The sequence below is a fragment of the Macrobrachium nipponense genome, chromosome 45, assembly GCF_015104395.2.
Source record: "Macrobrachium nipponense isolate FS-2020 chromosome 45, ASM1510439v2, whole genome shotgun sequence".
NCBI lineage: Eukaryota > Metazoa > Arthropoda > Malacostraca > Decapoda > Palaemonidae > Macrobrachium > Macrobrachium nipponense.
Genome location: NC_061105.1, coordinates 52,010,283 through 52,025,694, shown reverse-complemented (window position 1 = coordinate 52,025,694; position 15,412 = coordinate 52,010,283). Strand labels below are relative to the sequence as shown.

At 41.3% G+C, this 15,412-nt stretch overlaps 1 protein-coding gene across 1 annotated transcript in view; it reads left to right on the top strand.

Moving 5' to 3' along the window:
* Positions 1 to 2,449: 2,449 nt before the first annotated feature.
* Positions 2,450 to 15,412, top strand: part of LOC135214514 (gastrula zinc finger protein xLCGF3.1-like) — a 66,007-nt gene continuing 53,044 nt past the window's right edge. Inside the window, exon 1 of the mRNA XM_064248889.1 lies at positions 2,450 to 2,512. The gene's annotated coding sequence lies outside the window, so the exon portion shown is untranslated. The remainder of the gene's footprint in view (positions 2,513 to 15,412) is intronic.

Below are 15,412 nucleotides of genomic sequence, written 5' to 3'. Positions count from 1 at the left end.
GCTGAAGGCCGTAATCTGCAAATTCTTTAATGACTATGGAGTCCTTGGCTCCAAATCTATACATAGATAATTTATCTCTTACTAAAGATCATCGAATTATATTTATTAACGAAAATTCATAACGTCTTCTTTTCTATGAGACACGTTCCTTCCCCGCCATGCATTTAGGAATTGCGTCATAAACTGTCGTGTATTGGACAGCTTTCTGTTCAATGAATCGCCCGCGAGATCCCTCAGTCTTGCCCCAATTTAACGCAACACTTGTGAAGTTAAATGGCGGGGATTTCGAATGATCAGTTCGAAATTCACGACAGAATTCCTAAATAAATCACTAATAAGTAAAGGAATATTTTTCCCATTACATGACTCCCTTACAGAGTTCATCAAACAAACAAAGACAGCTTAAAAATACGAGAAACTATACTAGCTTATTAATAAACTTAAACTAAAATAAGATCAAAAGGTTGGACAGCACTATTAACAAATTATAATAAATTACTTTAATCTAATAATCCCCATTTTCTAATGCATCCCCATCTTCTGTTGCATCCCCATATTCTAATGCATCCCCATCTTCTATTGCATCCCCATATTCTATCGGATCCCTGTTACTTATAGACAAAATGTTCTCCTGCAGTACTGTATACATTGACACATTAACACCAAGTAGTATATACAGAAATCCAGAGATCAAGTGCCATACCCTCCCCCCCCCCTATGGGTGTGGATACCCCTTGTCATTAAGAAAGATTCTGCTCCCCTCTGGAGATAATCGACCATTCCACAGTAAATGTATCATACTGAGAGTATAGTCAGTGTCCGATCTCTTGTTTTTTTTGGGGGCAGGGTGGGGGGGGTGGGGTGATGCTAATTTCATTTGGAGGGGTTGCGACGGGGTGGGGGTGGGGGGTTAGTGGGTAGAGGGTGGGTTAACAGGCTTGCTGGAAGATGAGACAGTCTATTTGTCCGAGGGAGAAGTATATATATATATATATATATATATATATATATATATATATATATATATATATATATAAAGCATATCTACAGAAGTATCTATGTGAAATTTCCTTTGTTCTGTCCATTAGTCTCATTATATGACGCTGTGGTAGGACTAATACGCTTGTGTTGCCTTCATCTGTTATTGTGACAAGAGGGACGGATGTGCAGATCATATGCTTAGAGATTTTTTTTTTAAAAAAGAAAGCACAGAACGGAGGAGGAAAACAAGTACAGAATGGGGGAGGAAAAAACAGAAAGCACAGAGCGGAGGAGAAATAAAAAAAGAAAGCGTAGAACGAAGGAGGAATAAAAAAAAGTAAGAAAGCACAGAACGAAAGAGAAAGAGAACGAGCGAGGAGGAGGCGTTCCAGAGACGAATCTTAGCCATTAGGTACCATTATAACTACAAAAGTCTCGTCGTCGCGAGAAAATGAAGGCAAATAAAGCACCAGGGCCAGTCGGAAAGAAGCTGATTCTATTCAAACTATTCCTACAAAGTACCAACCCTCAAAGAAAATGGGCAGAATGTTTAAACAGCATAGGCTACCGAAAGGCAAGAAAACAGAGCAGCTGGTTTAAGTAAAAGAGAAAAGAAAAAATACTTACATCCAAGAAACAACACCCCACAGTCAGAGATCTTAGGCCAATTGCATTAACAAATGTATCGTATGAAATTTTCATGTGGATCCTAAAAACCAAAATAGAAAAACTTATTAGAAATACAGGGAAAACAAATGAACAAGAGGAATTGATCATTTCTATATCTTAGAATATTGCATACAAGAAACGTACACAGAAGAAAGGACCCATTATGTATTTGTGGGATCAACAGGCTTTCAAAAATCATTTGACTTTAGTAATAGAATAAAGCTCACAGAGACATTGATGGCTAACATACTTTCATTTGCAGATCTGCTGAGGGGTAGGTTAAAAATAGGAAAGAATGTATAAAAGAGGTATGGTATTGCACAGAAAAAAAATCAAATATAAACAAAGGAGGAATAAAAAACAAGCAGGGGAGCCGTTTCAAAAGCAAATTCTACCTACTACAACTGCTACTACTACTACATATGCCGGAGTACTTATCATCATTTGCCCTAATTATCTCTTAATAGAATAAATTATCTATATTAATTCATTATTTCTCCAATGAATATATCTAACTTTCCCCTTTTCACCAATTGGGTTTGAATCAAAACATCAAATTCAAACAGGAACCACGAACGATAAGTCCTTAGGAGACGACACCCAAAACGTAAACAAACTGCAATTACCCGAATCCATTATTTGCCTTCATGATTACCATTTAATTATCCAGTTTATGAGTAAAGTATCTGAATTTTTAATTATATTCCGACTGATTACCTAAGATTATCCACCAATTGACTTATTAGATTGAAAGAAAACAGCCGAAACCACTTCTAAACCAGTACAGCCCCAAACATAAACACCGCCAAATAGAAGACGCTCAAAATATCAACAAAGCCACATCATTGACTGCCTCAGTAAGGTAAGTTCTATTCAAACATCTTTTATCTGTAATACTAATAATTGCCGTCTTCATAACCGAGACAATTCATAATTAGTCGTAGAAATTGATAAATTGCCAAAACTGATAATTACTGTAATAATGTGGGCCTAAAAGGACCATGAGAGTCAGGAGTGAAGAGTGCAGGTGGTGTCTAGCGCTTAGAGCACTCAATCAATTAATCAGTCATTAAGTAAGTATGGGATGGACGACCTTTGCTTCGGTGAGTTATAGATGTTTAAAGGGTGTGTCATTAACTTCTAGAATAAACACCCTCCGAAAAAGTACTTTAACACGTCCTAACACTGAAGATGGTCATCAGTCATGAGTTGTTGGTGGTGAGAGCAGGAGCTCGAGACCTCTATTCTCCTTTCGAAGTAAGTATTTTCTCCAAAGTTAGAAATTAAGGCCATATTTTAAGATTAAACAGAGGGTGATGAAAAGTATGGCCAACACAGTGCACACTACCCAAAAACGCTTTCGGAATTTTTACTTTTGATTAAAAAAATTTAGAAGATTGACGCCATCTCGGGAGCGGCTACAGTTTAGTTGCCCACAGGTTTCGTCTGCTAGGGAATCGGCGGAGCAATACAAACAAGATGGCGGACGGTTTGTTTTGGCGCAAGTTTTGAAAACGTGTATTGTCAGAAAACCTAAAAAAACGGTAATGGGGGACCCTTTTGGGAAGCGGGGTTTTTGGGTGGGGGGAGAACACACGAGTTTTGGTTAAAAGTTAATGAAAACGGTAAGGGGGGACCTATTGGGCAACCATGGTTTTTTGGGTGGGGGGGAGACACAGACAACGACAATAAACACGGAAAACCACGAAACCCGTGGCCAACTAAACTGTAGGAGCTCCCGTTCCAACTAAACTGTAGGAGCTCCCGTTCCAACTAAACTGTAGGAGCTCCCGTTCCCCGTTGTGTTAGGCTAACCAAACTGTTCCCCATACTCAGTTTAGTTGGCCACGTTTAACGTCTACTATAGTTGGTTGGTTCATGAGATGAACCCCTACTCTACATTTGTTCCGCGTTCGGTTAGGCTAACTAAACTGTCCCCTCTACTCAGTTTAGTTGGCCAAGGTTATCGCCTACTAGTTAATCGGTTCATGAGATGTGTGGCCTAGGTTACTAATATGGGCTATTAGCCTGATAGAACGTTCGTGCATGAAATGTGGTACCTGGCCAACTGAAGTGATCGTAACCAAAGGAACCAACCTAACCAAACTTAGGCCGCATGTCCTTACCTGGCCGGGGGGCGACCCCCTGTGTAGTATGTTAACAGTTATTGATACCTAACCAGTAAAACTTGTCCGTACGGATGAGTGGCACCCGTAAGTCCTTACTGATATCTAAACAAAGTGAATATTTCCGAGAATACATTGGTTAAAGTTAAGGCCACGTTCTTTGTTCGAACACGTGGACTGCTAGCGAACGTGAATGTTCGGATGTGTTGAGCGGCCCTGACTTCCGCTTAGCGATAAATACACTGACCTGCTTTGTTTCCACAAATAAATGAACATAACGTGCATTTACATTGATAAGCTTACCTTGGAGATGTTGCGAGTCGTCAAATGATTGGCCGGTCCCCCCCCCCCCCCCCCCCCCCACCCCCAGAAATATAGAACTTAATAGAGAAAATTGGAATCGTTCAAATCTTCGGGGTACAGGATTTTTTTTTCTTTCTGGGCGGGACGGTTGTTTTTCGTGGTAACTGAACAACCGGAATTTGTGGACGAGGCTCGAGTGGAGATGACGAATCCATTTGTACGGCGACGTCTCGTGATTGTTTGGTTTCAGCGACATTGCACCTCATTTTGGCGGGTGTTGAACCTACTTTAGTTAAAGGATATGCACGTTTAATTAAATCTAAAAAGGCTTTAAATGGACAATCAACTTCAGTTAGATAATGTTTTTTAACACAATACATAGAGAAATACGAATTATACAAGTTTTTAACAGTACCAATTCTAGGGGTAAGGCATTTCGTTTCAAAACCCGCCAAGTAGATTCTATCGTGTTTGTGTGTATGTTTTTATTGTGTGGATCTACAAAATGCAATGTGTGATTATACAAAATGCAATGTGTGATTAATGTTACGGTGTGATTTGAAATGTTGACTTAAATTTTGATAAGATTTCCAACAATCCGAAATTACAATTGACTCAGGGTGTATGTTATCAATTAAAATAGGAAGAAGTGTGTCTGTAGTTCTGTCTGGAACAACCTGAAAAAATGTTTCTTTTGTTTGACGGTCAATCCCGCTGAGAACCCAACAACCATCGACACCTCTGCCTTTGTTAAATTTCCTTCTACCAAACTTGAACTCGACAATCTTTACCACGTGACCTGGTCCGCCAATTTTCCGATTGTCCATCACCAAAAACCAAAATATCTACACAAACGCCTCCCGGCAGAAATTGTGCCAATCAGTGAGAGTGTTGGGCAACCCGATCCTCAAATTAAGCTGCATATATTTCTGGGAAGAATCGTGAACCCAGCCGTGTATGAGCATTAGTATGCTCTTGAAGGAGAGATGAGAGCCCGAGAAGAAGGATCCATGTCGAATTGAAGTGTACTTGCGGCAGTGTCTTGCGTTGCACCGCCATTGATAGCTATTCCTTTGTTTCAAAAGGTCGATGGTGCCTTCATTACACTGCTTGCACAAGCCACTAAAATCCCCAAGTAGGCCGGTTTTCATGAAATATATAATTAGGGACCGTTCATTGAGACACAAAATGAAAATGTCCTCCAGAGTGACGGGCACGGTGGCAGCGAATTTCACGTGTGCGGGACACGAAAAAATAACGGCGGAAGCAGACATGGTTGCACTGAACAACAGACTAAGGGCGAAGGGTCGTGCAGGGTCAGGCAAGGTCTGTTCATGGTACTAGTTATCTTGGCGGAGGGATTAAGGGCCAAGTAGAAGGTTTCGTGAGGGAACATGTGATATAAATGAATGAAAGAGGGCTAGCATAAAAATAGGCATTGGTCTGATTCATAAAATAAATATTGGTATGAATCATACAAAAATTGAAAATAAACATCGTAGAATGTACAAAAAATGGAGCTCCTACAGATTAGTTTGGGCAAGGGTAATGTGTGGTAGGTATGAGGAGTAGGTATCGTGTCCGTATGGGTGGTAGAAATTAATAAAAGAGGTCTAGCAAAATTGAAAATAAATATCGTAGAATGTACAAAAAATGGAGCTCCTACAGATTAGTTGGGCAAGGGTAACAGTGTATTTGGCCACGGGTTTCATAAAAATAGGCATTGGTCTGATTCATAAAATAAATATTGGTATGAATCACACAAAAATTGAAAATAAATATCGTAGAATGTACAAAAAATGGAGCTCCTACAGATTAGTTGGGCAAAGGTAAATCAGACCAAATGGCATTGGTCTGATTCAAAAATATAAATATTGGTATGAATCATACAAAAATTGAATCGGCGGACTAATACAAACAGGATGGCTGCCGTTTGTTTTGGCTTTCAAGTTGTTGCATGTTCGGGTTCGGGCTGGGTCGGTTCCGTGGGTTCGGGTCGGGTCGGCTGCGAGAACTACTTACCTTGGCGGAGTGATTAAAGACCGGGCAAAATGGTGTTACGCGGCGGCCCGGGCAACTAAACTGTAATACCCCCATCTCGATGTTTGTGGAGTCGCTTGTGTCAGCAAAACTTCCCATTCCTGTGCTAAATCCGCACACCCCTTGTACCCATAGACGCTGGGACATTTTCATCACTACAATCGTTAACAATGACTTCCAACCACTACTTTTTTAAGGAAACTACGATTTTTGGTAGAAGAAGCGTGCACTAGATAATTATTTAAATAAATAGTTAAATGGCAGTATAAGGTCATGAATTGCATAAATTTTTTACATAGGGGGAAACACCAGCGACTACCAACCCTTATCACGGTGGACAGGTCTTATTCACTCGATATTTAAATGGTGAAACAAGAATACAATTACAACTCCAAGCATACCATTCAAAAGATTGAAGTTTCGTCAACATAATTTGATATATGAAAGCCCATACGAACTAAAATAAGCATGTGACGCTCTTCGTAAAATATCTTTTTGTACATGCAACTTCCCCGGCAGATATATACTTAGCTATAGTCTCTGGCGTCCCGACAGAATTCAAAACTCGCGGCACACGCGACAGGTAGGTCAGGTGACCAGCCCACTCCCACCGCTGGGTGGCGGGAATAGGAACCATTCCCGTTTTCTAACCAGAATTTTTCTGTCGCCGGTAGCAACAACATCGTTGTTGGTACCTCCTGCATTGGAATTCTTTTCTCGTTGGCCGAGGATTATCTGTTTGACCTTTGGTGATGTACATTGATCTTTGGTTTTGGCATACGCTTATCGTGGACCGTTTTTTGGATTTTGGTTTGGATACTCTTTAAAATGTCTGACGTGGCACCTGTATTTAGGGTGTGTGCGAAAGAGGAATGTAAGGTGAGGCTACCGAAAGCATCGGTGGATCCTCACACGGTCCTAAGGCCTTTACAGTTCTATCTAAGAGAACATTGGGATCAGAGATCCCAAAATCTGTCCGATTCCTTCCAGATCACGAAGGAAATAAAGGAGGACCTGCGTTGGTGGATGAATCCGTGCAGGATCAACGAAGGAGTATCCCTTCACGTTCCGAACCCTCGGCTAGTGTTGTATTCCGACGCCTCAGATGCGGGGTGGGGAGCCACTCTAGGGACGAGAGAAGTGTCAAGCACCTGGAGGGGAGAACAGGTGTCCTGGCACATCAATATGAAGGAATTAACAGCGATTCACCTGTCTCTCATACACTTCGAGGCTCAGATCTCAGGTTCAGTCCTGCAGATCAATTCGGACAACACAACAGCTCTAGCTTACATCAAGAAGCAAGGAGGGACGCACTCTTTCTCCCTTTACAAAAAGGCAAGAGAACTACTGCTTTGGGCAGAAGAGAGAAGAATCACTCTCCGGACGAGATTCATTCAAGGGGACAAAAATGTAAGAGCCGACTTCGAGCAGGAGAGACCAAGTACTGGCTACAGAATGGACGTTGCAATCAGGAGGTATGCAACAGACTATGGAACCTCTGGGGGAGATCAAATATAGATCTTTTTGCCACCATTGGAACAACAGGCTGGAAGTTACTGCTCCCCGATCGCGACCGACCCAGGCGATTTCGGTGGACGGCCTTCTCCTCGATTGGTCCGGAATAGACGGGTATGCTTTTCCTCCGTTCAAAATCATATCGGAAGTAGTAAGGAAGTTTGCAGCAGCAGAGGGAGCCAAACTGACCCTCATCGTCCCGTTCTGGCCAGCGCAAAACTGGTACACAGAGGTACTGGGATGGATAGTAGACTTTCCGAGATCTCTCCCAAACAGGAGCGATCTTCTCAGACAACCCCACTTCGACAGGTATCGACAAAACCTGCCCGCTCTCGCTCTAACTGCCTTCAGACTATCGAAGGACTTGTCAGAACGAGAGGTTTTTCTCGAGAAGTTGCGAAAGCGATCGCAAGAGCAAGAAGACCATCTACTATTCGAGTCTACCAGTCGAAGTGGGATGTGTTTCGCAGATGGTGTAGGGCTCAGAAGATATCCTCTTCCAGTACCTCTGTGACAGATATAGCTGATTTTCCTTTCCTTTACTTGAAGGAAAATGTAATCTAGTAGTCTCTACAATTAAGGCTATAAAAGTATGCTATCTTCAGTCTTCAGGCATAGAGGCCTTAACATTGGGGAAGACAAAGATTTACATGATCTAATAAAATCCTTCGAGACGTCAAAGAACAGAGGTATTAGAGCACCTAGTTGGAACTTAGATGTGGTCCTAAAGTACTTAATGACCTCCAAATTCGAACCTCCCTGTAAGGCTACGTTCAGAGATCTGACAAGGAAGTCTTTATTCTTGGTCGCGCTAGCATCAGCAAAAAGAGTAAGCGAACTACAAGCCTTAGAACATAATGTTGGCTTCAGGAATGACTCGGCGTTCTGTTCCTTCAACCGATGTTTTGGCGAAGAATGAAAACCTTCGAAACCTTGGCCTCGAACCTTCGAGGTAAAAGGACTTTCGTCTCTAGTAGGTACAGAGCGAGAAAGGGCTCTTGCCCAGTTAGAAGCCTTAAGTTCTACGTAGAAAGGAAGAACAAACTAAAGGGGAGTAAGGAGAGTTTATGGTGCTCAGTTTAGAGATCCCGGAAGACAGATCTCAAAAAATGCTCCAGGCGTTCTTCATCAGAGATGTAATCAAGGAAGCCCATTTAGCGTGGTAAAGAAGAACAACTGGACCTCCTTAGAGTTAAAGCTCACGAGGTAAGAGCAGTCGCTACCTCTTTGGCATTCCACAAGAACTTGTCGATACAGACTCTAGTGGAGTCAACCTTTTGGAGATGCAATTCGGTCTTTGCATCCCATTACTTGAGAGACATTCAAGTGACGTACACAAGTGCTTTACTCTAGGAGCGTACGTATCTGCGGATTCGTTGCTGGGACAGGGAGCTGAACCCAATCCTTTTTAGTTTTTATTAGGTTAGGGTTTTTAATGGTGTTTGGTGCGTTTTATTGGTCGATTGAAAGAGGGTGCAGGAGTTGACCCCTTTCAAATCGTAGTTCTAACATGTTAGTGTGGTCAGGTGATCGGGATTGGTCGTTATGCTCCTTGTAGTGTCTTAAGTACCTAAAGCTCTATCATGTAAGAGGGTTAGCCCCCGTTGGTATGATACAGGTCAAGGTTCTGCCATGTAAGTGGGTCAGCCCCCATTGGTACGATCCAAGAAAAGGCTCTGCCATGTAAGCGGGTAAGCCCCCATTGGCATGATCCGAAAGGGTTATCAGTCACAGGTCTTATCCTCTCTGAAACTTTGATGGCAAGCAGACTCATAGACAGTATCAATGATGTCTTCTTCCATATCAGGTAGGAACCAAGGTTGTTTTTGTTAATATACCTACAACGTATGTTGTTTCCCTGTTTTTATATTCATAAATAATTAGTATGTAACTGTCTCTTGCCCTCCACCAAGGGTGTCAATCAGCTAAGTATATCTGAGGGGAAGTTGCATGTACAAAAATGATATTGTTAGTATACAATAAAGTTTTGTACATACTACCCGGCAGATATATACGATTAATGGCCGCCCAGCCTCCCCTCAGGAGACAGGTGGAAGAGAAAAATTCTGGTTTAGAAAACGGGAATGGTTCCTATTCCCGCCACCCAGCGGCGGGAGTGGGCAGGTCACCTGACCTACCTGTCGCGTGTGCCGCGAGTTCTGAATTCTGTCGGGACGTCAGAGACTATAGCTAAGTATATATCTGCCGGGTAAGTATGTACAAAACTTTATTGTATACTAACAATATCATTTTCAAGGCAGTTTTGAAATCCAATATGGCGGCTACCGTGTGGATGTACAGGTTCTGATCAGTGACGACAACCATCTTTCCCAGCCTTCCCAGCACTCATTTGAACAATGTTAGCGTATATATGTAACGTTTATTGCTCTTACTCAAGATTGCAGTTGTAATCAGCACAATAAAACAACATTTTGTTGCCTATATTACTGAAAGTATGAAACTTTTTATTCCCGTTGTCATGGTTTGAACTGAATTCATTTTTACCTTGTAATCAGTGGTTTTTATCCTTACTGCCATCACAACTGAAACTCCACAGTGCTTATTTGATTGTTATTATACACATTTTGGTCTCAATTCACTCCACATTGCATTTTAAACAAGAAGTTGCTGTTCCTGGTTCTTGAGCGCGCGCTGCCACAAAAACAACAGTTACGAGCAGCACACTACGAAACTGCAAAGTTTTATTCCCTAAATTGTTTACTTTACTCATTATTTAGTTCAACTTTACTTTGCTATTTACAAATTTTAATTTAATTCATGTATATTATCCCTTTTTTGCAACCAAATTACCCCAAAAAATTACAGATATTTCTAAAGTAGATACAATCCAATGTTTCTAACGTTTTCGTACATCTGGCTGCCGAAAACCATAGAGGAACGACTACAGATAAGTGGATTATATTTTTTTTTTGCTTTTTTGTTTTTGCTAGCACTTTTCATTGGTTTCAGTCTATATTAGTGTTTTTAATTTCTTTAATAACCGTATGCCAGAAATAAATGTAACCTTTAATGTTTGCATGCTAAGAATGGCAAAATCATTGTTGCCACATTAGTGGAGGCTTCACACTATGCCGATTTGATTATTATAAACTGTTTCCATGAATTCTAGTTGTCATAGTAACCGATTAATGATAAAATTATTGCACAACACATACCGAATGGCAACAGAGAGAGAGAGAGAGAGAGAGAGAGAGAGAGAGAAAGGAAGGCGAAGGAACGAAGAAGGAAAGGGGTGGCGGTGGGGGGGGGGGGGGGGGGTAGGTGGAGCTTTTTACGCGTGTTCGTATCCATTTCTGCATAATGGAGTTTTTGTGTCTTGGTACAAGGACAAGTGTTGTTATTCTTTACGATTAGTGATTCACGATACCCTTATAAATTACGGCACTGGGTGTAATGCACTATAGCAAAATCTCGTTCTGTTACGAGCGTTCGTTACAGAAATAGGTATTGCCCAAAAACGTGCTTGCACTGTCGCTGAAACCCATAGTTGGTATGCTGCTTAGTTGTCAATCAAGTTTTTTGTAATCAAGTATTTTTTACAAGCTAGCTATTGAATAAATTTGTATTTTTCTCAATCAAAACATATGCCCCTCAATGCTAGCTTTCCTCTTTTAACGACTTTCTGGTCATTGAAAATTCGGCTCCATAATTTCTTATGGTGCGAAAACAGAGGCCCAGGGACCGAAAGCGATTGCGTCACACTACGGCGATAATCCGGCAGTAAAACATCTTCATATATCCAAAAAGTAAATATATGCGCATTACGATTATAACAATTACATGAATAGCTGATAATCTGCATGAATAACTGGTAAACTGTTCTGCAAGAAAGTTGAGTAAAGCAATTATTTACAATAGGTACGAAAGCCAAGATGTCGTGACGTCATAATACAGGACTTAAACTAACGTTCTAATTCCAAAAAATAATTACTTAAATTTGAGTCAGAATCGAGTTACTTTTTCAATAACGAATATTTTCAAATTAATCATCATAAATATGTAAAATATTGATGTTTTACTATTTATTTAAAAAATTATCCAAGTGCACGCTTCATCGTCTTCTTACCAAAACAGTTGTTTACTAACAAACAAGCCGGTTAGGGACCGTGTTCCGATTGTTGTGATGAAAGTGCCCCAGCGTCTGTGGGTGCAAGTGGTGTGCGGATTTATCACAGGAAATGGGAAGTTTATTGACACAAGCAACTCCGTAAACATCGAGATGGCGTCAATCTTCTAAATATTTCGAGTTGTAAGTAAAAATGTTGAACGCGTTTTGGTGAGATTTGGACTGCCTTGTACCACCATTTCACTACCCTCTGTTTAAATCTTAAAATTTGGCCTTAATTTCTAACTTTGGAGAAAATTCTTACTTCGAAAGGAGAGTAGAGGTCTTTAGCTCCGTTCTCACCAACAAGAAGTCGCGACTGATGCCCATCTCCAATGTCAGGACGAGTTATAATGTACTTTTTTTGGGGTTGTACACGTTGATCGTACATGGTCCACCCCTGTACCATGCGGTTTTTTTACCCTACCTATTCATGATTATTAATTTGAAAATATTCATTGTTGAAAAAATAACTAGATTCCTGACTCAAATATCAACAGTTTTGCTTGTGAACAGTACCTACGACGTTGTTCGCGTTCTTCAATTGTTTATCAGTGTTGCCAATTGGTATGTGTTTACCCTCCAAACTGGGTATAGGACTTAAACAAAATTGGGGAAATAAGTGAAATTAGCGTATCTATTTGTAGTATACACGTATATACATATTAGAGCAATTTTATCATTATTGCATTACTATGACATTTAGAATTCATGGAAACAGTTTGTAAATGCATCGGCGTATGTGTGAAGCTCCACTAGATTGGCAACAATGAGTCATTCTGCCATTGTCTGCTCGTATGTACTTCAGATATATCTGTAATTTTTCGGGGTTAATTTGGTTGCAAAAAAGGGATAATAGACATGAATTAAATAAACATTTTTAGGTAACAAAGTAAAGTTAAACTAAATAATGAGTAAAGTAAACAATTAAGGGAATAAAGCTTTGCAACTCATAAACCGTGTACTCGTGTGCTGCCCGTAACTGTGTTTGTGGAGTGAGCGCTTAGGAACCAGGAACCGCAACATAGTTCAAGTGCAATTTGGAGTGAATTAAGACCAATAATGTATATAATTACAATCAAATAAGCACTGTAGAGTTTCAGTTGTGATGGCAGTAAGGATAAAAACCACTGATTACAAGGTAAAAATTAATTTCAGTTCAAACCATGACAAAGGGAATAAAAAGTTTCTTACTTTCAGTAATATAGGCAACAAAATGTTGTTTTATTGTGCTGATTACAACTGCAATCTTGAGTAAGAGCAATAAACGTTACATATATGTGCTAACATTATTCAAATGAGTGCTGGGAAGGCTGGGAAAGATGGTGGCTCCCCTGCGCTTACGAACAGCACCTCACGGGTGTGCAGCTATGTTGGATTTCAAAACTACATTGAAAATGATATTGTTATGATACAATAAAGTTTGTTCATACTTACCTGGCAGATATATATATAGCTGTATTTTCGGAAGTCCGACAGAATTTCAAAAACTTCCGGCACACACAGTGGTTAGCCAGTTGGTTAGTACCCATTCCCGCCGCTGGGAGGCGGGTATCAGGAACCATTCCCATTTTCTATTCGTAATTTTTATTTCCACTGTCCCCTGAGGGGAGGTGGGTGGGTACTTAATTATATATATCTGCCAGGTAAGTATGAACAAACTTTATTGTATCATAACAATATCATTTTGTTCATGAAACTTACCTGTCAGATATATATATAGCTGAATCCCACCGTTGGAGGTGGGAAGGGACAGAATAGAAGGATTTTGGGAAACAAATGCATGCAGATGATTTACATCTTGGTTTCACCTGTTAGCATAGCTGGCTTCGTGGTTATTGCCACGTAAGTCTGCTTGTGCTACTAGAGTTGCCAGCGAGGTAGAGACCTATATAGCTGGTGCAATCCAGATGATCTGTCAACAGGGGCGAGACCACTACGTGACTAGACCATATTGACCATACCATGAGGGCTAAGAAGTAAAATAAATATATATATAAATATATATATCACCACCTGACCAACCTAGCCCAAGTTAAGGTGTGTTAACTAAGGCTTAAGAGTTAAGAAGTCGCCGTTGTCGGCGACTCAACAACTAAATTAAGAGCTCTTCCTAACCATTTTCTACAGGATAGGATGAGTGGTACTTCTTGCCCCAAGATTGTGTCTGCAGACACGTATGGCCCTAGCGAGCAGCAGATCTCATATGCCATCTTCACATCTCGCAAGGAGTGTGAAGTGAACAGAGTTGCTTCGCTAAAACATGGTACTCAGGATGTTACCGAGTGCCATGCTCTGTTGAAATGCTTCTGAGGCCGCGCCCTCACCTCGAGCATTCAAATCAAAAGATTTCAAATCTTTGTGCAAACACAATGAAGGAGCTTTTTTGAAAGAACTCCTTAACAATAAAGCCAGGGTGTTCTTCGATATGGGCAAGTCTGGTCTTTTTCGGAACACTGCAGATTGCCCGAAGGACTTTGACTTTCTTGAGTTTTATGTAGATAAAACTTGAGAGACCCGACAGGGCACAGGACTCTCTCTGGCTCCTGCCCAATAACTTGTGCCATCCTTGATTCCAAGCTCCTGGGCCAAGAACAAGACGGGTTTCCATTCTTAGGCCACAACTGAAGGCTTAGAGAACACACCGCCTTGTGTTCTCTAACGCCAAAACTTCTGACGATGGCTGAAAACCTCACTAACCCTCTTTGTCGTATCTAGGGTGGTTAGAAAAAGGCCTTCCTGATGACGTGCAAGAAGTTAACAGGTAGGAGAGGTTCGAATGCTTTGACATCAAGAACTTCAGACTACGTCTAAGTTCCATATTGAAAGCTTCGATCTGGACATGCACAGTCAGTCCGTCTGTACTAAAGTCAGGTGACCGACCAGTTGACTAGTCAGACGAATCAAGGACAGCAAGGCTGTACCCTGAAGACCATAAGGCACTCTACTATTCTTCGCTGAAGGATGAGTGTCTGGACTGCCTGGGCGATTCAAGCTAAGCAAACCTTGGGGGGTGTATCAACGCAACCCAACGTCGTTAGCGAATCAACTCCTGAGCAACTCCTGACTCGAGCTTCTGGTGCCAGGAGAAAGGAGCGAGGAGCAAAAAGGCAATTCAGTCCCGAAGGACGAATGCCTGACAGTCCAACCTGGTCTCATGTTAAACGATCATCGGGGGTGTATAAACGCAACCGACTTCGTCAACAAAAAACTCAGGGCTACTATATGTCGCCTGATCTCGCACGAGTGTCTGACTCCGAGAAAACAGGTGAGACAAAAGTAGATGGTGAGAGAGTTTCGAGACTCCACAGAACTCGAAGATCGTGAAGGGCTTTGTTGTTTGACAGAAGCAAATCTCTGAGCCCAAAGGCCGTCAACAACATATTTGCGTATTCTTTAATAGTTGTGACTGCCAGCTTATCCCATTCTTCAAACGGAAAGGGAAGACGGTAATCTTATGCTGTCAACATCTCGATAGTCTGAACGTAGTCAGACTCAGAGCGGAGAGGTAATAGGTACCTTTCGTGTTAGAGTAGACCGACTCTCTCGGAAAAGGTCCTTGGAAAGTGAACTAGGAAGGACGTGACCTCTGTGAATCTAGGATCTTGAAGGCCAACATGGGGCGATCAGCGTCATTGTCGCTCCCTGTGAG